This window comes from Haliaeetus albicilla, chromosome 3 (genome assembly GCF_947461875.1).
Source record: "Haliaeetus albicilla chromosome 3, bHalAlb1.1, whole genome shotgun sequence".
Lineage (NCBI taxonomy): Eukaryota > Metazoa > Chordata > Aves > Accipitriformes > Accipitridae > Haliaeetus > Haliaeetus albicilla.
The window spans coordinates 73,442,793-73,466,715 of NC_091485.1; the positions used below are offsets into that span (position 1 = coordinate 73,442,793).

Here is a 23,923-nt window from a genome sequence, read left to right on the forward strand (position 1 = left end):
CCACTCAACCCTTGTTGTGTAATTTCCATGGTCCCCATAACCATGAAACCCTTTGGCCGTGTGGGTGAGAATTAATCTTACCAGCTCCAGGGTGGCATTCAGGTCTGGATGGAGACCCAGACATGTAGGAGTCTCCATGTCCATGTATCCACGTGTCCTAGGTGTCTGAGCTCCCATTATACCCTACGGGGAACTAGTTAGCAGAGACCAGCCAGAAAGATCTTGATTCAGTTGCAAATGTGCAGGCTCCTAGCACTGTGTGAGATGATCTCCAGCATCTCACTTGGCCTCCAGCTGCTCACAGGGCATGGGTTTTCCAAAGCCCTGCTGCATGTTGTCCTAAACTTTCCACCTCTCTAAAACATTCCCATCCCTAAGAAGCAGGGCTGCCCCCCCATGCCCCCCACCAGCTGTCTCCAACTTTCCTCCAACTCTGAGAAGCAAAGGGACAGAACAGCCTGATCCACTTGTCTCCCCATTTCTCCAGCTCTTCCAAGGGAACGCCGTGGCCTGTCCTTCTGTGGTGCTTTGTGACACCAGTTTCTCCGAAGGCAGCACAACCGCAGGGCAGAGGCGAGGCACATTCCTGATAGGACCAAGATAGCTTTTTCCCATAGCTCCCAAGCAGTGGGAACGGGGCACTTTTTCAAAGGACTGCTATGCCTAAAGTTAAAATAACAGGAGGAACAGAGTGGGAGATCCAAGATGGATTATAGTACTTGGGGCTCGATTGCTTCAAATTAAGAAAGAAAAGAGAAGATGACAAAAGGATGCACTTGGGGACCTTCCAAAATACTTCTGTGACCACTTTGATATCTCTTTGGTCTCACAGCACCACGGGAATAAATTTGCCTGATTCCAGCTTGTACATACAATCTGAGCTGCAGCTTTGTTTTTATTAACAGGGATTACCCAGGCCTGTGGTTTTGTTGTTGTTTCCAAAAGATTTCTCCTGCTGTTGGGGTAGATGAGTCCCTCTTTCTACCCCCCCGATGCAAGAACAATATTGATATAAGGTCTAAAGCACTTAAAATCAGATGGGCTGAGTGTTGATTTACAGCTTTGAAGCCCCGAGCTGTCTTTGTCCCTCTGATTTTTCCACAAGTTTACAAGCCATGGAAAATCTTGTCTGTTTTCAACTTACAAATCTCCATCGGTTACAGAATTGCCTCTCATAAGAAAATAAATAGAGTACTCTGGGGTCATTTTGGTGTTGTAGGTGACAATCTTTGAAGCTTTCATAATGAAGCCCATGCTGCCTGTAAAAGCAAGGAAAGGGGAAAATTGCTCCTTATTATTTTAAAGCTATGTCTTGAAAAACAGCAACTTGTGCCAGAACAGTTTATTTTGGTTAAAGCCAAGTTGTGCTGCAATTCCCCTGAGGCAGGACTGAACTTGAGGGCATGGAGCAGAAGAAAGACACGCTCAGGGGGAGACTGAGTGTTTAATCAGTGCTGAGTGATCGTTGATGCTAGAGACCATCAGCAACAGGGTTGGATCAGGTGGAAGATGTTATCTTCTCCACACATGTCCAAACAGCTATAGGCAATAAGGAACTTTCCTAAGTCACAGCTGAACTCACCTTGTCCAACACCTCAATGTCACTGGAGCTCAGCCTTGGTGCTGTTTTGGCTTCACCTGTCCCACCATGGCTGTGGCTGAGAGGATGCACAGGCTATGCCTACACCAATAAATTATACAGGAGCATCCCCGGATGTGATCTATACAGTTAACTTGGATGGACCGCAAGACAGGGACCAGGGGGCAAAGTCCCTCCCACTGTAAGAGAAGATCAGGTTTGTGACCACCTGAGGAACTTGAATATGCATAAGTCTATGGGACCAGACGAGATGCATCCCGGAGTCCTGAGGAAACTGGCTGATGTAGTTGCCAAGCCACTCTCCGTGATATTTGAAAAGTCAGGGCAGTCAGGTGAAGTCCCTGGTGACTGGAAAAAGGGAAACATTGCTCCCATTTTAAAAAGGGTAGAAAGGAGGACCCTGGGAGCTACCGACCTGCCAGCCTCACCTCTGTGCCTGGGAAGACCATGGAACAGATCCTCCTAGAAGCTATGCTAAGGCACATGGAGGACAGGGAGGTGATTTGAGACAGCCAGCATGGCTTCACCAAGGGCAAGTCCTGCCTGACCAACATAGTGGCCTTCTACAATGGAGTGACTACATCAGTGGACAAGGGAAGAGCTATGGATGTCATCTATCTGGACTTCTGTAAGGCCTTTGACACGGTCCCCCCCAACATCATTCTCTCTAAATTGGAGAGATATAGATTTGATGAATGGACTATTCAGTAGGTGAGGAATTGGTTGGATGGCCACATCCAGAGGGTAGTGGTCAATGGCTCAATGTCTGGATGGAGACTCCATCCAGAGTGGTGTCCTTCAGGGGTCTGTATTGGGACCAGTACTGTATAGTATCTTCATCAGACATAGACAGTGGGATCGAGTACACCCTCAGCAAGTTTGCAGATGACACCAAGCTGAGTGGTGTGGTTGACACGCATGAGGGATGCGATGCCATCCAGAGGGATCTGGACAAGCTTGAGAGGCGGGCCCGTGCGAACCTCATGAGGTTCAACAAGGCCAAGTGCAAGGTCCTGTACCTGGGTCAGGACAACCCCCAATATCAATACAGGCTGGGGGATGAAGGGATTGAGAGCAGCCCTGCAGAGAATGGCTTGGGGATACTGGTGGATGAAAAGCTGGATGTGAACCAGCAATGTGCACTCACAGCCCAGAAAGCCAACAGTATCCTGGGCTGCATCAAAAGAAGCATGACCAGCAGGTTGAGGGAGGTGATTCTCCCCCTCTACTCTGCTCTGGTGAGATCCCACCTGGAGTACTGCATCCAGCTCTGGACTGCTCAGCACAGGAAAGACATGGACCTGTTGGAGCGGGTCCAGAAGAGGTTCACAAAAATGATCAGAGGGATGCAGCACCTATCCTATGAAGAAAGGCTGAAAGAGTTGGGGTTGTTCAGCCTGGAGAAGAGAAGGCTCAAGGGAGACCTTATTGCAGCCTTTCAATACTTGAAGGGCGCCTATAGGAAAGATGGGGACAAACTTTTGGGTCTGTTGTGATGGGACAATTGGTAATTGTTTTAAACTAAAAGAGGGTAGCTTTAGACTAGATACAAGGAAGAAATTTTTTATGATGAGGGTGGTGAAACACTGGGAGAGGTTGCCCAGAGAGGTGGTAGATGCCCCATTCCTGGAAACATTCCAGGTCAGGTTGGACGGGGCTCTGAGCAACCTGATCTAGTTGAAGGTGTCCCTGCTCATTGCACGGGGGTTGGACTAGATGACCTTAAAGGTCCCTTCCAACCCAAACTATTCTATGATTCTGTGCTTGTGTGAACTTATTAAACACAAGCTTACAGGGTGTGGTTGTGGTTTGGTCACACCAAAACAGTGTTGCATTGCTGTGGGTTTAACCCTGCAGGTCTGGACTGATCCACTGCAAAGGAAGCAATGGAGGAATTCAACCACAGCTGCAAATAAACACTGGCTTATAGGGTGATGGGATAGTTCAGGTCAGAATGGACTTCTGCAGTCTCTAGTCCATTCTCCTGGCTCAGAGCAGCACCAGGGACATCCAGGGATGCTGGATGTTTGTTTTGTGATGAAACACCAAGGAGGCACCTTATCACATGCACACCTTGGGGAACTTAACCCATGGCAAAGCAAGGCTGTTCGTTGCATCCTGGGACATACACAGTCACCTCCGGTCAAACTGCTGTTTCCTGACAGCACCTCCAGGGAAACGGTGATGCCAGTGGATGGGGATTTTCCCTTCGCTCATCCTTTCGTTACTGGAGAAGGACCTGTCAGAACTGGGAATCGACAGAAGGAATGAACTGTCCCTGACCAGTGACTGGGCAATTCTGCACAGCCTTTGTTTTCATCTGATTAAAATGACAGGAGCAGGGGCATTATCAAATTGCTGTGTGCTACCCAACTCAGGGTGGCTGGATGTGTCCTCTGTGCTTACAGGGGAATTGAAGCTTTATTGTCTGTATGTACATACACTGTATAAGAACAGAGTAAACATGCGTGAAATTTTTCCTCCAAGTACTCTCCCTGCCTCCAATACTTGTTCATTAAAGGTCTTCTGAGTTGCATGTTGGTTTTACATATTTAGCAACCCTCAGTGTATTTTGCTTCATCACCTAATGTCCTGTTGACTTGTGCAATTTTTAGCACCCGCAAAATCTTGTGGCAAGGATTTGCACAGTTTGACCACATGTTACGCAAAGAACCGCCTTGCATTTTCTTTGAAGCTTCCTTGTGTTGGTTTAATTAAAGGCTTAGATTTTTCATTAAAGGAGACCATGTACCCTTTCTATGCCTTTTGTGGTTTTATAAATCTCTGTCATCCCTCCAATTGCTCATCTTTTTTCCAGCCTGAAAAATCCTGGCATGCAATTCATTCCTAAGTTTTAGCTTGCTGAAACCTGAGATGATGTTTTCATGGTGCTTCCAAACCAAGATCTTGTTCCAGCCCATCATTTTAATCTGCATTTTGAAACCCCACTTAAACCGTTTCCGATCCTTCCCATATGGAACAAGCAGCACAGCTTGATACTTAGGGCAGCTAAATTTTCCATACAGAGAGATGTGATCATTTTATGAAGAAACGGAAGTAATCTGAAATAAATGTCAATGGGAACATGTGGCTGTTAAATGTGAGCAGCAAAAGCAATAATCACCCAAGCCCCATGAGAGTACGTGTCATCTCCTCCTTGTTCACCTGCCAGGGACATGGAAAATGAGCAGCAATGCATGGAGGCAGCACAAACTGTCAGATTTGGAATCATACCCTGGGCTTTGGAGCCAAATCTCTGAAACTGCAAGCTCCAGCTGTGTATGTGTGATCTGCGAACAGGAATCACCCTCACTAAACCTCCCCATTCCTTCCAGGAACACAGCTGTGCAACAACGGCCCTGGGGATTTCTGCCGTATCTTCCATCCCTTTGCTGTCCCCTGGAGATTCGGACAAGCTGGCTTTGCATCGAGAGGGAGCAAGGTTTATCCTACTGGAAAGCAGCTGGGATGGACACAGCTCAAAGCTACCCTGAGATCCAGCAGTGGAAAACATTGGAGGTGGCAAAACAGAAAGGGATGAACAAGAAATTGTAAAAAACCTTAACTCATTTTACCCTTTGGATCAGGAACCAGTAGGGTCCATGTTTTCCTCTTGCTCAGACTGCTTTTTCTCTTTGCAGTGTTTGCAGTGGTCCCCAGACCTGGAGGGGCTGTGACCGTGGGTGCTGTGCCTGCCATCAGGTGGGAGGAAAGGAATGGGGAGCAATGATTCCCCATCCTACTAGGCTTGTGTGCCCACATGCTGGATGCTCTTCTGTCCAATCTGTTTGGAAAAGACTATTTTCCTTTTTCCTTTTCCTGAATTTCTGACCAGCCAGTCCTACCCCACACTTGTTTGTCCCTTTGTGTTCCCTTGTTTTATTTTTCTATTCAGGAGAATCAGTTGTTTGGAGAGGGCTGGAGTGTCTGAAGCTCTGCATCATCTCATCTTTCCTCCACAGGCTTTTCTGTCCCAGGAGAATTTTCCTTTCCATGCTCTTCTTGCCAGACAGAAGATTTTTTTCTGGGAATTTCCTTCCGATACTGCCATTCCCTTTTTGCCACATCTGCTATGTCGCAGTTTCCTGTCTGCAAAAGGAGCATTTTCAAGCTGGCTGCCATAGTTGGGGCTAACATATCCTTGTCTGGAAATTGCTGGACAAGAAAGGGCTGCTAAGGCAGCAGATTTTCATTACAGATCAAAATCTTCCCATCAAGGACATAGGCAGTAAAAGGTGTGTGGTTTAATGGCTCTGAGAGTTAGCTACTACACTCCTTTCTGTGCTTTTATTTTGCTTTATTTTATTTTATTACATTACATTACATTGTTTCTTCCTATATAAATCCTCAGCCCCCCTTTTTTTTTTCATATAGGGAAAGCCTCACCTCCCAACATAAAACCAAAAATTCTGATTTTGCTGCAACTAGATAATAATGAACATCTTAGGATTAAACAGCCACAGGGGGTGGCTGGTCCATAGGAGCAGAATGGGAGAAAGGAAGGAAGATGGGGAAAGGCAAATTTCTGACTCAGAAGAGGGGGAGTGAGCTGAGAAGCAGGTCTCCTTGGACACCACTGCCAGGGCAGGGGCTGGGTGCGAGAAAGATTTTGAAAAGAGCAGGGATTGCATTTCTGAGGATGTGGCCCCCTTTGAGGACATGAGTTTGAGATGGTTGAAGAATCATCAGGTTTGGTCCATCTTACCCTGTATGTGGCAACTGGGTCCATTTCATGTTTAGCAGCACAAGGAGGCTGGGGAAATTTGGGTGTATCTGGTGCTGAGGAGGGATGGGAGAATCAAGCAGATGGCATTCACCGTAGGAAAGCATCTCCCAGGGAAATAGATGGAAATTAAAAAATCAGCCATAAAATCAAGGGCAGAAATTAGCCATAAAGAAACAGGTGGAATACACACAAATTTTACTCCACTTTATTTTGTAAAAATTAAGGAGGAGCTCATTACTTCAGTGGCTTATGTTGACTGGGTGCAAGACCTTGAATTCCTGGCTGTTAGTGCCTGTGTGTCTGACACGTGTTTGGAAATGGGAGCAGAAAGAGGAGCGTGAGGACACACCATTGCCGTGGGCCTTGTGGATACAGGCACACAGTGACAGCCTCTGTATCCATAAATGGCTGCTGTGAAGGGAAGGATCGCTGGTGGGAAGAGATGGGCAACCCTGTGACGTGCCCCTGACATGAGGGAGCAGGGTGGTGGGGATGAACACGAGCAACTTGCTCGGGGAGGAGCTGGAGTGGGATAAAAATAGTTTCTGTCGCAAGTGCTTTCGTAGAAGCGTTCCCACCTCGGCACAAAGGGATGGACTGGGTGCCTTCTCAAGGGCTGATGACCTGCTATTTTTAGCCTGGTTTCGTAAGGAAATGGGCGCCTGTCCATCTCTCCCTATGCTCCTCCCTGCTCTAACTTTTCAGTCTTTTGGCCACCTGGAACGAAACATGACAACGGTTGGAGACCTCAAAGGGAAAAATGTTCTAGCAAGTTTCTCAGCACTCAAGAGTGAATGCCCATGTTGAGAGAGGCTGCTACACCACAGCCCCTTGCCCATGCTGCGCTCAGCAGGGATGCATTGCCTGGACGATCTGCTTTGCTGCACGTATGCCATCATTTGGGGACGTGGGAATGACCAGAGGTTGCTGCATAGGGAAGAGACATGTGGATGGCATCTGGGATGACTCAGGTGGTAGGGAATGGCATGGGATGGGAGCACGGAGGAACCATAGTTGCGTGCGGAGCACTATGGTGCATGGTGGGTCTGTGACCTGCTCCTGGGCAGGGGGCTGGTGGAGCAAACGCAGCTGGTGGCAGAGCATATAAAAAGGCATTCTTTGGCATTGGCTTTCCCAGTGCAGGAAATGTGAGGAAAAGCGAAGTTCCCATATAATGAAAGGCAGGAGAGGAGCCATGAATCACGGCAGGGCAGTGAGCCAGAGAGGGACTGCAGGGCACCCTTGCCGGAGAGGTTGAGCTGGAAGGAGCCGCAGCCATCCTGGGTGCAGCACGAGGTGCCTTGGGCCTTGGAGAAGCCACGAGGAGATGGGGACTGAGGGCGTGGGAAGGGCAAAGTCCCTTGTACCAACCCCTTGGGTGGGATCATAAGCTCGCCTGCTCCTGGGAAAAGCTGAAGGAAGGCTGCCAGGCTGTGTCCAGCTTCCACGAGCACGACCCTGCTCCTTTGTGCATCCTCCCCGGGCTGCCTCCTCTGTTGTTGCTTTGAACGGGGTGACTTTGACAAGCCTGAGCTTGTGTGTGGGACCTCGCCCCAGTCCAGCCGAGGTGAACGATGGGCAGGTTGCAATGCCAAGAAGACAGGTTTTCCAGTCTCCATCCTGGGAGATGAGACTGGATTCATAACCTGGGGTTATGGGCCAGGACCATCCCAGGCAGCATGTTGTGGTATGTCGACCACGGAGTGGACATGTCACTGCCGGGCCAGGAGGAAGCTGCCACGTGAGACAGCATTAGCGATGGACACAGCCTGTCTTCATGCCTTTTATTTCCATCCTGTCCTTTACACTTGCATTGTCTTTGAGATCCCAGCTTGGCCAGCCCTGACCTCATGGCACTGAATCCTTCAGCGGCCCATGTTTACTGTAGGGTCCCCACAACCACCGCTGTAACAAATGACTCATTTGTCTTCTGTGATGGCCAGAGATTTCCTTCTCTTCGCAAACCCTTGATCTCTCTCATCCTATCAAGGCTAAAACCAGACTGCAAACCTTCAGAGTCACTGGCAGACCTCCTGCCTTCAGCAGTCTCAGGCTTTTGCACCATTGCTCAGCAAATTGCCCAAAACAATTTTGGGACGAACTATTAAGAAAAAGTATCTTGTAGATGACCAGTGGTCAGCCATCACATGTAAGTCTCTGCATGCTTTTATTCACCATCTGTATTAATTCCAGATGTGCACGATTGAACGATATGTTTGGGAAGCATCTACTGGCCTGGCAAAGTGAAGTAATTTCCCCCAAATGTCCCTTTTTGAATGATTTGTTCCTATCTTTCTGGACATAGCTTCTTTTTCACAGAATCTGTGGGATTGCAATAGGAGGCGAGGGGACATGGGGCAGCTTGATGGAATGGTATATATTAGTGTTTTTTTCTATTTCTGGGTACAGCTGACTGGAAAAAACACTCTCACCACTTGGAGGGGAGGAGCTCATGAGAAAGCAGTGACTCTTGGCAGTCCCCATCGAGCGCAACAGAAGGTGTGCAAGAACCGTGGCGACATGGAAATGGCCTGGCAGGGTGGACCATGCCCCACACAGTGCCTAAACCCAGCTCTGGGTCCAGCTCTGAGCGTGAGGCTGTCCCACCAGACCCAGCCCTGGGACCAGGTAAGGTCTGTGCCACCATCAGCTCTGTGGTGGCACTGAGCATGGACTGTGTTAGGGCTTTGGGTCTTCTCTGGTCACGGCTGGGTTTTCTCTTAGCTGGTGTCAGGATCAGTATGAGGATGGCTGCACACTGGCTGCAAATCTATCTTTCCTGCTTGGTAAGAAACCCAAATCTTACCCTACATTCATGGTTTATAGTGAAGGGTGTTTCAGTGAGCATCTCACTTGCCCTAAGTTACGTTTGGCTAGAAAAGCCCTTGGTTTTGGTTTGAAGGCATCAAGAATTGGCAAATCCACCCCTTCCCGTACTGACTTGTTTTAGCAGTTTATCATCCATATTGTTAAAACATGCGCTTAATTTTTCTTTTGAATTTGTTTGGTTTCCTATTCCTACATACGAGTTTGAGCCTTGCTGTCACACATTAAATCTCTCCTGCAGACACTCCAAAGGTTTGTGCTGACCTTATCTCACTTTTCCTTTGCCGGTAGACAGCCGACCACTGAGGCAGAACAGCTGATTTATCCTGATGTAAATCAAAGCACAAACATATCCCTAACCTATTTTTATTTGGCCAAGAGAGATTATTGAGTACAGCTGCGATTACGTGAATGCAGTGGGTGATCCTTGTGAAATCTGGGCTCCTAAGAGGCACAGATAATCCTGCGTGATGCTGTTATGACTATCATGATCACAGCATGACCTGCATGGTGGGCACAAAGCCCATGCAGGCACCAGGGAGGGGTAGGTGTGCAAATACACGTGAGCGTGGAGAGCTCTGGTATTCCCTGACAGATTTCTGTGCTGAATCCAGAAAAGGCCTGGATATGGAAATGCCCACCTTGCCGTGTTTCTGTCTCTGCCTTTTGGACTTGCATCCCTGTGGCTTGCACTTTTCCCAGGTTCATGCAGCTGAGTCTTACCCTCCAGCAAGCCGCATTGCACTTCTTAACCTCCTGCTTACCGGCTGAGGAGCCAGGGCACATCCTAACTAAAAACTAAGAGCATGACACTATGCCAGACAGCTACACTTTTTGCCTTGTGTAGGTGGGTGCGAGCCAGATTTGCCCTGTGTTAAAGCTTGACCTTTTGTCATACGTTCAGCACCCTCAGCTAAGCCTTTGATTTTTTTTATTCATTTGTTTTATTTATTGCTGTTTTGAAAACCTGAGAATACCCATGGATCTGCTGTTGTTTTCTCCAACAGCACCTGCCACAGAGGGAGCCGGCTGCCAAGAAAAATAAAAATACTGATCCCTCAAAGCCTCTAGCTGTGCTGGCTTTCAATCCTTGCCCTGCTGTAGCAAACATCTACCCCATCGCAGCGCAGGAGGTGTAATTAAGAAGCAGAAGTCTTCGGTTCCCGGCTTTTGAGTAGCTTGTGTGGAGCACTCTGAAAGCTTACTCTGCACCCATTCTTATCTAAACATGCCTAAGCCCCAGCATGCTGCTTCAGCTGTGCTGGCTTTACACTTCAGGCTGTTTTGAAAGTGAATTTGTAAAGCCATTAACATTATTTAAACAGTTTAGCCACAGAATTACCCAGTGGTGCAATCCAGCTGCCAGAAATGAGACACGAGGCTCCTTTGCGCTGTGGATCAAACAAAACTCGGCCAAAGCACGTGGGCGCTGGAGGATGCCAAAACCAGGGGTGATGGGGGGAGTGAGAGCCCGCTGGCTTTCCACTTAGTGGGAAATGTCATCAAGTGTGGGTTGTAATTTTTTTTTTAATGAGCTGGTTTGGGTCCAGATCAGACCAAACCCAAACTTTTTTTCCCCTGAAGTTTCCGGAGGACTGGAAGGCGTCAGGTCCCTAGGTCTCCTGATGCTGTTGGCTTCCCAGGGAACCATTTCAGCTGGTGGCCCCAGGGCCCAGGTTAGGGACATGTGGGGTGCTTAGGGCTGGCAGACAGAGCTTCCCATGCCCTGGATCTCACGGCAGACCTCACCAACATCACCTCCTCTCGGGCAACGTCCCTCCAGCTCCCAGTTTCCTCCACGCTGAGGCAAAGTCCTTTTACAGTGTAGGAAATGCTCAGGGGAAACATGCACAAGAATCTGGGAAAAGACTCTGGGAAGTGAGCTTTTTAAGGCAGTTGCGGATGATTAATTCCCCCAAGCTGAACCTGTGACAAGGTTCATGTATAGCGGTAAAGTCTGGGCCAGTCTGGGTCACATTAGCTGGGGCTTTCTCTAACCACCACGGCAAGACATGCTCCTTGTTCTGATGCAACTATAATAAAGATGGACAAAGCGTAGAGGAGTGGAGAAACCAAGGCACAGAGACCTCAGATGATGTCTCTGAGGCTTAAAGGCGTTTTCCAGCAAAAGTCAAACTATGTTTCTGCAGATCCCAGTGGTACATGATATTCAAGGCAGGACCTTTCATGGTCTGATAATACAGGTGAGAGCAACTGCCTAAAAACATGCCAAGGTCGAGGTGTCGACCTTGTCAGGGTGTCTGAATCAGGATTTTTTTCTCTTGCTTGTCTCATTCTCTTGGCTGGTGTCTTAGGACAAGCCCTGAAATCTGCCTTTGTTCAGAATAAAACATTATCTTAAGTACCAGTATTCTTCCCTCTGAGTGCATTGCCTTAATTGGCTATTAGATTGTATTCCTCTGAAGCTTTCAGACATGCAGCTGGGAGAAACAATGGGTATTGTTTTATATTTAGACTGAGCATTAAAAGCTGAAACACGCAGACATAAGCTGCTGGAAGGGCTCAGACCATCAGCTCCCTCTGCTGACCTGCTCTGGAGAGAAGCTGTGCTGCCAAATTTTAAGCCTCCTCAGGCTGGAAAAGTGAGGACTGGAGGGGCATATGACAATATTACTCCAGCAGCACAGAGGTGGAGACTAAGGGATCATTCCTCACAACCCCTGCCAATGCCAGAACCAGAGGACACCAAACGAAGCTACTGAGGGACAAAAAACCAGAGGTGGTTGTTCACATAGTGCGTCATAAAACTGTGGTGTGCCTTGCTGCAGCAGGTTGTGGATCTGCAAAGTTTGTGTATGCTCAGAAAGAGACTGGAAAAGCCTGGGAGAAAAGTTCACTGAAGACTACTAAATGCAGAGATCCCTTTTCTTACCTGGGAAATTCCCAACCCACAGGCTGCTGAATGCTGGGAAGTGTTTTAAGGAAATATTGTTAAATAGTTGTTCTAAGCCTATGTTCTTTCTTGGGCGTCCACTGTTGGAGGCAGGATGCTGACTCACGCGGCTTGTTCTCCTGTTAGCCCCAGGGGATGGCTGAAGTGTCCAGAAGAGGTGATGTACACAGAGCTTGGGGCACTGGAGCCAGGGAACGAAGCATTTTGGATGGAGTCAAAGATATTCTTGTTTTAGTGGGAAGCTGGATGTGGTTAGATTTTGTTATTGTCTCAGCCTCCATGCTGAAGGAACTGACAGTGTGGAGACATCTACACCAAATGGAGATGTTGCAATAGCACTGAGGAGATACTGACCCTGGGTTCAGACATAGCTAGGCAGCCTGGTGACTCAGTTTTTTTCTTGAATCCTTCTTTTTTGAGCTAGTGTGGACATAGGTTGACATGGCTGACATTCAGATGTAGCCTTCTAGGACGAAGAAACCCATATCAAACACGATGATCATGATTTGAATGGAGGTTCCACCAACACCAGTGAGGCCACTGCAAGAATTAGGTAGGAAATGGTGCCTAAATAGCAGGAAGACCAATTAAACAATGAACATTTCTGAACTCTGGAAATGAAGGAGTTGTATTAATATAGCATGGCACTGAGCTGGAGAATGGTGGCTCTTTTGAGGTGTCTCCTCAGAGAGTTAACAGACTATCTGGGCTGTTTCAAACAGAAAATCATAAGAACAGAAGACTATACAGGGACCCTTTTCTGGTTAAATGATGAATCTTTTGTAATCTGCAATGTTAAATGAGCTCTGTGGAGGTCTTCTCACTATGGTTTGATATGTTCTGGATGTCTCTGGATTATTTTCTTTCTGCTAGGCAGGTGGCTTGCAGGCTGGAGAGCAGAGAGATCAGAGCAGAAGGCATTATTAGTGGAGGGAATATCCAGAGTCTGAACAGGCAGTGGCACTCAATTTGTCCAGACAAGGTGACATTTTCATTGTTAACACTTTTCTTTAGCATCAACAAGAAATTTAGATTATTCCTGAAGACCAGATGCTGAGAAGAGCATTCAGGAGAAATGCTGGTCTGGCACTCTTGTGAGCCAAAGGCATGGGTTTCTGTCAGACCCTGCAGAAAAGACTGCACAGTTGCCTAACACTATTTCTGAAGTTTGTGGAGTGATTTAAGTAAACAGAGCATTTAGGTTTCCTGAGGACATATCTGGGTACCTGATTTGTCAATGTCATTGACCCCCATGGGGTAGCTGTGGATGGGATTCAACTGTTGAAACACTCCTCATTTGAAATGGATCCTGTGTCTTATCTACCAGCCTGATGTGGATGTCTTAGATACCCTTGGGCATCTCAGATGTTTCTAGGTGTCTCCTTTTAGGCAAATGAATCCACCCCAAGCTGGGTACCTACTGTAGGTTGGGCTGGATCGAGCTCTAGGCTCATTGACTTCAACTCCAGTTACTGTAGTGGAAATTCAGACACCAAATTTACATGGGAGCACCTAAACTTGGGTGTCCTAATCTGGAGGGAGTCTCAGTCTGTACTGCCTGCTAGGTAGGTGAATCAGGAGGGTGGCGGTCAGAACATGACATGAATGCAAGCTATTTCATCCTATTTTCATTCTTCTCAGACAAATTCAGGAGGAGAGAACACAACACTTGTTTGTTATTCAGAATATTGCCCCTATCCTCCACTTGCGACCCCATGGCCACACGATATAGATTTCTTTTGTACCCTGCACTTTGCAAAGTGAGGGATGATAAGGGAGGGCTGGCCTCAAGTACAATTGTCTTGGGGCTTTTCCGTCCCACTGAGGAAAATGGTGGTACTCTTGTGACAATAGGGGTCAGCAATTAGGTGTCTATGGCCTTTTCAGGCTCTGTACCACTTTCCAAAGAGCCCTCTGGCCAGCTGGACAGGAGCTTGCTTTGCCCCCAGAGCAGACAAGGTAGCTCTTGGTGTAATGTTCAAGGATGAATTTGCCATTTTTTGTAATGGCTGGCCCCAGAATTGCTTTGTTTATCTATGGTGACATCAACCATGTCCAGCTCTGGAACCACATTCTTTTCCTTTGAAGAGCACTCAAGAAAAATGTTAAATTCCCTGGGAGATAAAGCCTTTGCTTGATAGTTTAGAATTCTGTTTATACAAGAGCTGGAGATGAATGCCTGAGAATCCAATGCCCTAATACTTCTCCTGATGGCCACAGCTCAGTAAGATTAGAGCTCATGTTGCACCTGCCTCCCTCTTTCATCTTAAAAAGTACTTTTTCCTCTTTCCCCCAAAAGGTTATCAAGGCTTCCCCCTCTGAAAAAAAAAAAAGAAGAAAAGAAAAAAAAATTACGTATCTCCAAGAAAATAGTTGTATCTCCAAGTCTATTAGGTGCTAATTTACTCTGTAGGATTTTCAAGAGAGAGATTTTGCAAACAGACAAAGTGAGATGGCATTTCTGCCCCACTAGACTAATTGCCGATATGATGAGCCAGGAAAATGAAGAATAATTACCCTTATGGTGGGATTATAGCCCAGACCCTCCCATACCTTGGAGTACTGCATGGCACTGGTGTGCTGGCAGACCCAGCTGGGTTGATAAAGCTCCCAGCAAAAACAGACTGTAGTGCATGTCTGCCTGGTTCCTGCCATGTTTCTCTGCTGCTTAGTGTGTGTGGAGGCTGCCGAGCAGACGGGGCTTTCTGTGGACCTTCAGGATGCTTCATCAGGTGAACTGCCCAGAGCTGGAGATTCCAGGCTCCTTGCCTGGCAAGCTGCCTTGGAGCCTGGGCTCTGTTCCTTTTCCTGGGCAGTAAAGAATCCAGAGCAAAGCAGTGTTTTGAAACAATACCCAGATGTCACTCTCCCAGTACTATCATTTTCCTCTGCACAGCGTCAGCAGTATGACGTAATGATGACATACACGGCCTCTGAAATCAATAGAAAATGAGCAACCATTGAAAGACAATGCTGTGTGGTAATGGTGGGAAGTTCCCTGCCCCACGCCTGACTTCCCTCATCCATCTCCTTGGTCTGGCATGACGGATTGGCACAATCCATGCGTCTTCTGAGCACCACCTAACATGGGTGATCTCAGCGCGTGGGACCTCCCCTCTGAGCAGAGCAGAGTTCTGGCGCTCAGCGGCTCATTGATATCCATCTGCCCTGCCGTGAATGTTGCCCTGACCACCCACATGCAGGCTGATGGCTTGTGTTGACGGAGAAGAGGTTAGCTCACACAAAGCCTTTGCAGATAGAAAACTGACGTGCAAGCACATCTATGGCAACTGAATTTACTGCCCTTCTTTGCCCTCTTTTCTGCAAGGCTTTTTTTCTGCAAGGCTTTTTTTCTGCTGCCACTGAAATCGCTGGGCATTTTGCTGTTGACTGAGATAGGAGCATGATCTTCCTTTGAAGAGGAGTAGCCTCCATTCATGGCTAAAGGTTCAGAATCATGAACCACACCAGGGCATGGAAGACATTTTCTTTGTTGCCTTGTCTTCAGATGCATGATGTGGTTCTGTCCAAGATGGACATAAATCAATCTGTATTGAAAAAGGTACAGAGAGCCAGGAATGTCCCCAGGTCTTTACCATCTATCAGGGCACCAGGTCTACATTTTCTTCATTCAACTTGGACATCTTCACCTCTGATCCTCTTGTTGCTCAGTTGGCCTTTCCAGGCAGCCACACACTGGGTCCTTCCATCACCTCCATCGTGGACAGCGGCCCTGTGGAGAGTGGACAGGACGTGGCAAATGGAAAGCAGTGAATGGACCAGAATGAGAAAATCACCCTTTATGTCTCATGCTGAGGTGACAAAGAGTGGTTTTCTGGACTGAAATTAGGCTGGATTGAGGTGTTCATTATTGACTCATGGAGGACTGTAAAAAGTGACACGAGGCAACACTCCTGTACCAGAACCCATTCGTATGGAACAGATGTAGGGAGTCCTGGCCCTGGTTCAAACATCTGTGTGGGTGAGAAAAGGCCTGGAAAAATCCTCTAGCCACTTTTGCTGCAGAAATTATAATATGCATGTGTGCTGGTGAACATAACTTGGAAGCTCTTGTCTTTCTCAGATGCCAACTTTTTTGGTCAGCATGATTTTTCCACAGTTGATACCTTGATGGCATCTTGACCCAGTGCAGCATGAAGGAGAAGGAACGCAGAGCATTGAGGGGTAACCCTGGTGATGGCATATTCTTGTAGCTGCTAGTCACAGGACACAGCAGGTTGGCATCAACACTGCTGATGATCTTGTTAGCAGTGCCAGCATGTAGGGAAAATATTTTGATGTGCTAGAAGGCCACCTTCTGCCCCCAGATGTGCATGTGAAAAAAAGCCATTTTCTGTAAAGATAATGCAGTTTTTAGCATATTTAAAGTTCCAGTTTTTCCGTGTTTGAAAGCTGAGTGCAAATAATTTTCAAATTCTCAGCAACTCATTCTGTGCTTAATTGCTAACTTCCTTTAGATTGACTGAAATGTCTGTCCGCGGGCATTTTTGCTGGCTAAAATTATTGCATGAAAAATGGAAATTTCTTGTGTAAATTCCCAGTTTGACAGAAAAGGGTGGATTTCATACAAATAAGTAGTTTCCCCCCAAATTCTGAACAGCTGTAAAGTGTTGTTAAATGCTTTCCCCAGATTGGAAGGCACATACGAAAAAAATGAAATGAAGGCTGAGAACGTAATTCAGTTAAACAACACATGCCGGGAATTTAGCCTCCTTTTCTGTTTTTAATTTATCCCCTAGGGGATGAAGGTTTTATTGATTGTACACATTATGGGATATTATTTTTCATCTAGTTGTAGTAAATATTTCTCAGTTGGTGACAGTTTCATGTCTGGTTAACTTTTTGTAGGGTACACATATTAAACAGTCATGTTTTTGATCTTTGATGAGATTAATGACATTTAGGATGAGGGCTGTGCAATGAAAATTAACCCTCCTGAATTTTTTTCAAGCATTCACTTAATGTGTGCTCTTTACACCAGTTTTCCTGCCAGAAAAGTAATCTGTTGGCATACTCACTGTAAACTCAGCAAGAGGGTTGACACACAAAAGGCAGATTCATTTTTTCCTTTGCACAAATATTTGCAAAATTAGGGTGTGGGATTTTTTTTTTCGACATCTTTGCCCATCTCTGTCTAGCATTGGCACCCTAGATTTAACCAAGTCAGCCCACATTTCTGAGTCAGACAGCTGGGAAAAACATAGAAGTGAAAGCAATCCATATATTGCTGGAAAAATCACATCGTTAAATGCCAAAAGGTTCTGCCTGAAAGGATAGAGAAAGAGGCAAATGCCAGTAATTGGCCCCGACACAAACTTATTTATAGTAAGCCTAAGTAGGGTGAAGTCTAGTCCGTTGGGTTCACCTCTCAGGATCAGGCCCTGGGTCTCCTGGGATTTAATTTCTCAGAGAACCACAGGGATGGCAGATGGGAAAGACTTGCTAGGTCATCCTGTCCACATGCCCCGGCAGGAGCAGAACGAGATTGTCTCTGCTTTCGTTCTCAAGTGCCTCATCTAGATTTAAACAACTCCAGCAATAAGACTGTTATTGCAAGAAAATTCCACTGCCTACATGTACTTTTGAAAAACTGCTTTTTTAAAGCTCTTGACGTCCATTTGTTAATTTTGCCTGAATTACATCACAAAAAGAGAAAAGTGAAAGTATCAAATGTGACCTTGGGCAGCTCAATCTATCTGATGACTTAAAAATAGAATTAGAGCACTTACCTTAATGAAATGGGTTTTGCGTGGACTTGCTACAGGACAGAGTCAATATTTTTGGCTATCCTAACTTTGCATTTCTTCACATTGAAGTGCTTGGACTTCTTTAAATTTAAACTTAAAGTGAATTTCCAGTGTTTGTAATGCTTTATTTTGGCACCTATACCCTGTAACTTGCTTACCTGAAAATTGCTGATATGCTTTCAACCTTGACTCCATCTGGATTTAAGTTATTTTTAATCTGTGGTTTTATCTCCTGTTTCCAGGCTATCTCTGACATGAACTACTTTTATTAGCTATGTGGTTATATTATGCATGCTTGGCCCTTGCTTGGGTAGGAGAGGTTGCACAGATGTCTGTGTAAAATCAAGGATAGGCATATGAAAGACCTACTGTAGCAACGAGAATTATTCATTTTCTTTTTTTGCTAAAGTAAAAGGGTCATGGGAAAATACTAATTGAGCAAACATGAAATTCTTTGTTTGAAAAAACTTGGGTTTAAAGTGATTTTACTGAGTCCAAGGTTAGGCTTCAGTGGAACCTGGCCAGGATTAAGGGCCAGGAACTCTTGGACCTGCCAGTTTTCGAGCCCTGAGTGAGTTCACATAGTGATTAACCCCAGGAGCAGGGGAACGTGGGTGCTGCCTGTGTCAACGCAGCGCAGTCAGTATCAATTTCTATTTTTCTGCTACTGGCTGTGGAACTGATAAAATATCGATTCTGTTGGGCATGCACTGTGTTTGGAAAGCTTCCAGTTTCTAGGAAACTAAAAATTATACATATACTGATTTGAATCCAATTTGGACAGGAAATTTTTTTTCCTGTCAACTTGGAAACAGTGCTTTCCTGCCAGTTAGAGTCACAATTGTGTCCTTTTGTCTGTGATACTCTCAGTCTAATTAATGCAAATGAAAAAACCTGTGCAACTTTAGTATCTTTGTTTAGTTTGTAATATAAATGAATTCATATCCCTGGAGATGAGCTGCTGCATTACCCAGGTGTTTATGAGCTGCTGTACCACATTCCCTTTCATACTTGTGAAAAAGCACTGAGAAATTGTTTTTCAGCCTCATTTTCAAAGGAAAATTTTTAGCCTCTAAATCAAATTTTTCATTCCCTGCAAGGAACTGAATTCTATGACAAATTCAGCCCTCATTAACTGTAACCCATGTTATATGGCAGATATGCATAGACTTAAAGGAGAATCTTCTGTCTTTATAGGAAAGTATTTTTATCAGAAATAACGAACATCTGAAAAGACTCAGCTACAACACGCATGGGATGGTCCATTCAGATACTAACAAGAGAAATAGCTTAAATAATGGACTCAGATTTAATGCCTAACTGTTGGACACCTGCAGTAAAGTGAAACGAATTTTGCGTTCTCTCTTCTTGGAGCACTGGTGCCTGGCTTGTTTTTTAGAGTTGGCTTTCATTCTACCAGAAAATGGCAACCTACTGAAAGACAAACCTTTTGTAGAAATCTATGCCTCCATGACCAGGGCAGGCACTGAGATCTCAGGATGGCTAATGGGATGCTGCTGTCCCCTTTGCCACACCAGCGAGGCCAAGCTGGCTTTGGGACTGGTGTCCCATGCCCGGTGGTGGTCTGGTGGGGATGTTGCCTCCCGAGCCGCTCTCCTCCGGAGCAGTATGCTGAGCACGCACAGTGCGATGTGGCTGAAACCTCGGGAAGCATTGCTCAGGTGAATCCCTGCTAACCCTCTTGAGCTGCCATGTGAAGTGCAGTCAACCCTGCCTTGGAAAGGAAAGAGAAAGAGCTAAACCAGCAGCCCACAGCTTTGTTCTGGGGAGAAGAAAAGTGCCTGACTGTGCCCTCTCTTGGCTGTCTAAGAACCAGCCGAGGAAGGTCTGTTGTGGAAAGGTTAAAAGGAAAATCTTTTGGGGAATACAAACAGCAAGAAGGTGGAAGCACAGAAAGGCGCAGGCTGGGAGGTATCTTGGAGCTCCTAGCACCACGGCTGGGATGTTGGCCTGGGCTGTGGGTAGGAAGCCAGGAGAACAGCTTTGAGCAAGAAGGACAAACAGGGAGACGGAGCTTTCTTGGAGACAGAGGCCAGCAGAGAGTAGGGCTGCTGGTTCACAGCAGGTGGGAACTGCTGTGAAGGATGAGTTACAGGAGCTTGTTTTGTAAGTAAACATGAAGACTAGCAAAGTCCCTGGCTGTAACACCGACTTCTGGTCCTGTAAGGAATAGTCCTACAAAGCTCTGCAGTTTGAGTAATGCTCAGGCCAGAAGGGCAGCAGCTACAATGCCAGCTCATCTGCACTTGCCACCTATGTCTACAACAGTAAATTTGCCAGTGTCAGGGAATTTTCTATTACCTTGAGCTCAGTGGGAATCATCTAGGCACATCTGTACTGCTAAACACTCCTTACATCCAAAGCGAGGTGGCGGTATGCAAGTTGCCTGGTGGGAAAAGCTCAGCGCTAACTCCTGATTTTTGTGCTGGGGTATCAATTAGGAGAGTGCTGGCTGCCCCTGGTCATGCCAAGGGTTTGGTTTACCAGTATAAGAGATGACATTCCAGTGTGATCCCAGGAGTGTCTCCCTGCACAATTAATGTTGCTGACACAGACATAGTGACTGTCGGGCTTGGGATAAGAGCAGAAGCAGGATCAACTCTACTTGGCTGAGCTCTTGTGGGTTTTATGAACATCTGCAAAAGAGAGTCCCTTCCTAGTTATTCAGTGGCGGTAGAAAAACGGCGTTAGTTGCCTTGAGTGCGTAATTAAGGATTATTCTGATTTCTTTGCTGAAAGAGGCTCTCTAATGGACATTGGCTCAATCTTTGGTCAGAAGAAGAGGACCTCAAAGAAGAACAGAACAGCCTTTCAATTAAACAGTAAGTTACAATGTACCGTGCTCTTCACCGAGCATATTATATTTAGCAACTGCTCCTCCTGACAGGTAGCCTGGTTATTCAATGTAATTTTCCCCTTGTTCTCTGCAGTTTCCCCTAAGCACGGAGACCAGCTCACGAAACCTGGCTCTTCTTTTTATTTTTATCCAGGAGCAACTGACAGTAAAAGTGACAAAAGAATTGATGGGGGAAGTGGGCCAGAGCGTGAAAAATCCAATTGTAAAAGCCAGAGTGTTTGCAATAAAATATCTATACATAAAGGGAGAGGAGGGAGGGAGAAGCAGGGCTGGACAGAAAGCGAAGCAATGAGCTGTGAAAAGTGATGTCTGGACCAGACGAAGAAAGTGTAAATCCAGCTATCAGTGCAATAATATCTCTTGGCACCTTGGTCTCGTTTCCCTTGAGGGAGCTCACGCCCACGCCGTGGCTAACATGGGACAGTGGTTGGACCTAGAGGGATGATCAGGTGCCATAGGGTGGAGAGATTTGATTAGAACCTCTCAGGGTCATGGGCAGAGCCAGCAAAACCCTCTGCTGCTGGCTACAACTGCTATGAAGGGCTTTTCCTCTTTGATGATGAAGAACAGGCGCTGCAGGGATTTGGGTTTGGGAAGATGGTCTGGGCTGCAGCATGACCCATGGGCTACCGGGGCAGGGTAGCAAACTCCATTGCAGGGTCAGCAAAAGTAAGTCAGGAAGAAAAGGCTGAATTAGTTAAATGCATGAAACAAGTATATTGTTAAACTGCCCCCAGCTTTTTGGGGCTACCCTGAGCCCTTTGCTGGGTGCAAGGCTCAGGAGAAACATTTTTCTCCCGTTCTGTTTGGGGACAGGGAAGGGATCAAGAGCTGGGAGCAGAAGGAGACGGAGGAGATACCAGCACAAAAGGAGGTGAAGTGCTTTTTTATATACATCAAGGAACAAATTGGATGGCATTAGAGAGCAGTGAGCAACCTCCTGGTGAGGTTTCTTTTGGTGCAAGGACGGAAATTGATGCCAAAAACAAAACTGAGTGCCAGCACACCTGAGATCTCTCTCTTGGTTTGACTCAGTGCCCTCCTCTCTCAGAGATGGATGAGGGCTCCAAAGCATGCTTAGGAAAGGAGGTGCTCTCAGAGGGCATAGTGATGCTGTCTTGATGTATCAAAACGGGAGTGAAAGCTTTCATAGTCACACAGCAGTGGACATCAGAGCTGGCACTGGGGACAAAGGATGGTGATCCCTGGTATCAGGCACTGGGTTTTCAGGGGTCCAAATACTTGTACTCCTGGCCTGTGCTGGATCAGAGATGCATCCATCCAGTGGGCACAAGGGAGAGAAGACTAATGAACACCAGCAAGACCCTGAGGTGTATCCAGCTGTAAAAAGCCTGAAGAATTTAAAGCAAGGAAGGAAACTAATTTTTTTTTTTCCTTTGGCAGCCCCTTCTGAACTGCAGGGTGTTTAACTCCGAAATATGTCTCTGCTTTAGGGTGGTCCATGCCCTGAACCCCACTGAATCACACTGGGAAAGCCACTGGCTTGGGGGTGGACGTTGCCATTTTAGGACCCACATTTTTTTCAATCAAATAAACAAGAGGGAATGTGATATTTTAATGCGCTGTTTCCCATCTTCCAGTATGCTGCTCATCACAGGTCTCTTAATGTGCTCTCTCTCCTCAACTCTGCCCTAGCATCCTCAGTCTTACCCAGGTCACAGCACCCCTGACGGATGCTGGCAAAAATTCGTGGAAACCTAGAGGACATCAGACGGGGGTAGAAGATATTGTCCAGAACCAGGAATTGTACTCTGCTGTTCAAGGACCTTTCTGAGGCTCCATGCAATGAGAGCTGGAGCATGGATGAGCCACTCTCTGCATGCATGCACATGTGTGTGTGAGCAACAGATTTGCTTGGTGGCTTTTTGCAGTACGGAAAATACATAAAACTCACATAATTTCCAAATCAAGGTCTGGGAGGCCTGTGTTTCGGGATCTAGTAGGCACTGGTTCATATTTAAAGCCATCCTGGTTGCAGCTGCTTTTTCACCAAGTGTGTAGCTCAGTGTGGGTCTCCTGGCCAAAGTATTGGGAATGCACAAAAGGATTCCTATGCCTGGACAAATTCATGGAAGAAAAATACAACGAGGTTTATTAGGGAGAAATATAGCTCTTGTGACTGAAGTGGGGATATTTTGGGGAAGTTTTACTGCAGTCCAGCCTTGTTTGCATGCTCTTTCCTAGGCAAGTGCTGGCTCTGATGGGAGACAGAAGACTGATGGAGCCAGAACTCTGGCTGTCCTCTGTAGGACATACCCCTGAGAAGACCTGTGTGAGACTAACTGATAGGCTGCAGCTAATAAAGTGAAGGAGAACGTCTCATATGAAGATTTCTGGGAAGTAACACTTCCAGCTAAGGCCTGTTGACTGTCTCTGCTTTTAGCACATGACAACGACCAGGTGATCAGTTTTACTTTGGCACACAGGTAGATTTTATTATTGCAGGCAAAAATACAGCCCTCACAGCTACAGGTGCACATAACATCTTCTTCATAGCATCTTCTTCATACTGCCCTGCCAATTCTTGGTGGAAGGCATGGCCTTTAGCAGAAACATGGTATTTTGGTCTCAGAGGACAATAAATCCCAAGCCTCTCATCCTAAAGAACTTGGTAGCTGTTGTCAGTTCTGCAGGGGGTCTATGGTAATCAAAGCAGCAGAGAAAAGGCTGAGATCACCTGTTCTCCATGGGCTGCCACCATTCCAGACTGAGTCTGTGTCAACCAGCAGGAACCCCAAAACTTGCCAGCCACATTATTACCATTTGGAGGCAAAATTTTTCCCTAGCTGCCTACAGAAACTTAGTCAGCTGGCATAAATCCTTCAGAGCAGGAGCAGATCTCCTCTCTACATATCATTTCCAGCCTCTGAGCTGCTGGCTAATGATTACTCTTGTGAAATACGGTATCACAAGGGGTGGGAAGGAGGGAAGGCAAAACTCTTGAGTGTTACGTCAGCATCTGATACTGATGTGTGAAACAGCCATCCATCTTTGGAGCAGCTGGGATCAGTTCACATTATGGATATTAGGAAAGTTTATTTAGGGACTTACAGGGAAAGAAACCTTAAAATGTTATGAGATGGTGGCAAATCCTGTAGGACCAGGTAGAGTGGTCCCATGGGAATGGGTGGGGGCTGCCAAGCAGCTGCCTACTCTGTGCTTAGTATGCATGATATTTTTCTGCTGGCAA

General features: G+C 46.5%; 1 long non-coding RNA gene across 1 annotated transcript; it reads left to right on the forward strand.

Annotated features, from left to right (window-relative positions):
- Window positions 1-7,044: 7,044 nt before the first annotated feature.
- LOC138684613 (uncharacterized) lies at window positions 7,045-9,335 on the forward strand. The gene is made up of 3 exons (XR_011323866.1): window positions 7,045-7,300; window positions 8,317-8,475; window positions 8,736-9,335. It is a non-coding gene; the product is annotated as an uncharacterized lncRNA (long non-coding RNA).
- Window positions 9,336-23,923: the final 14,588 nt, after the last annotated feature.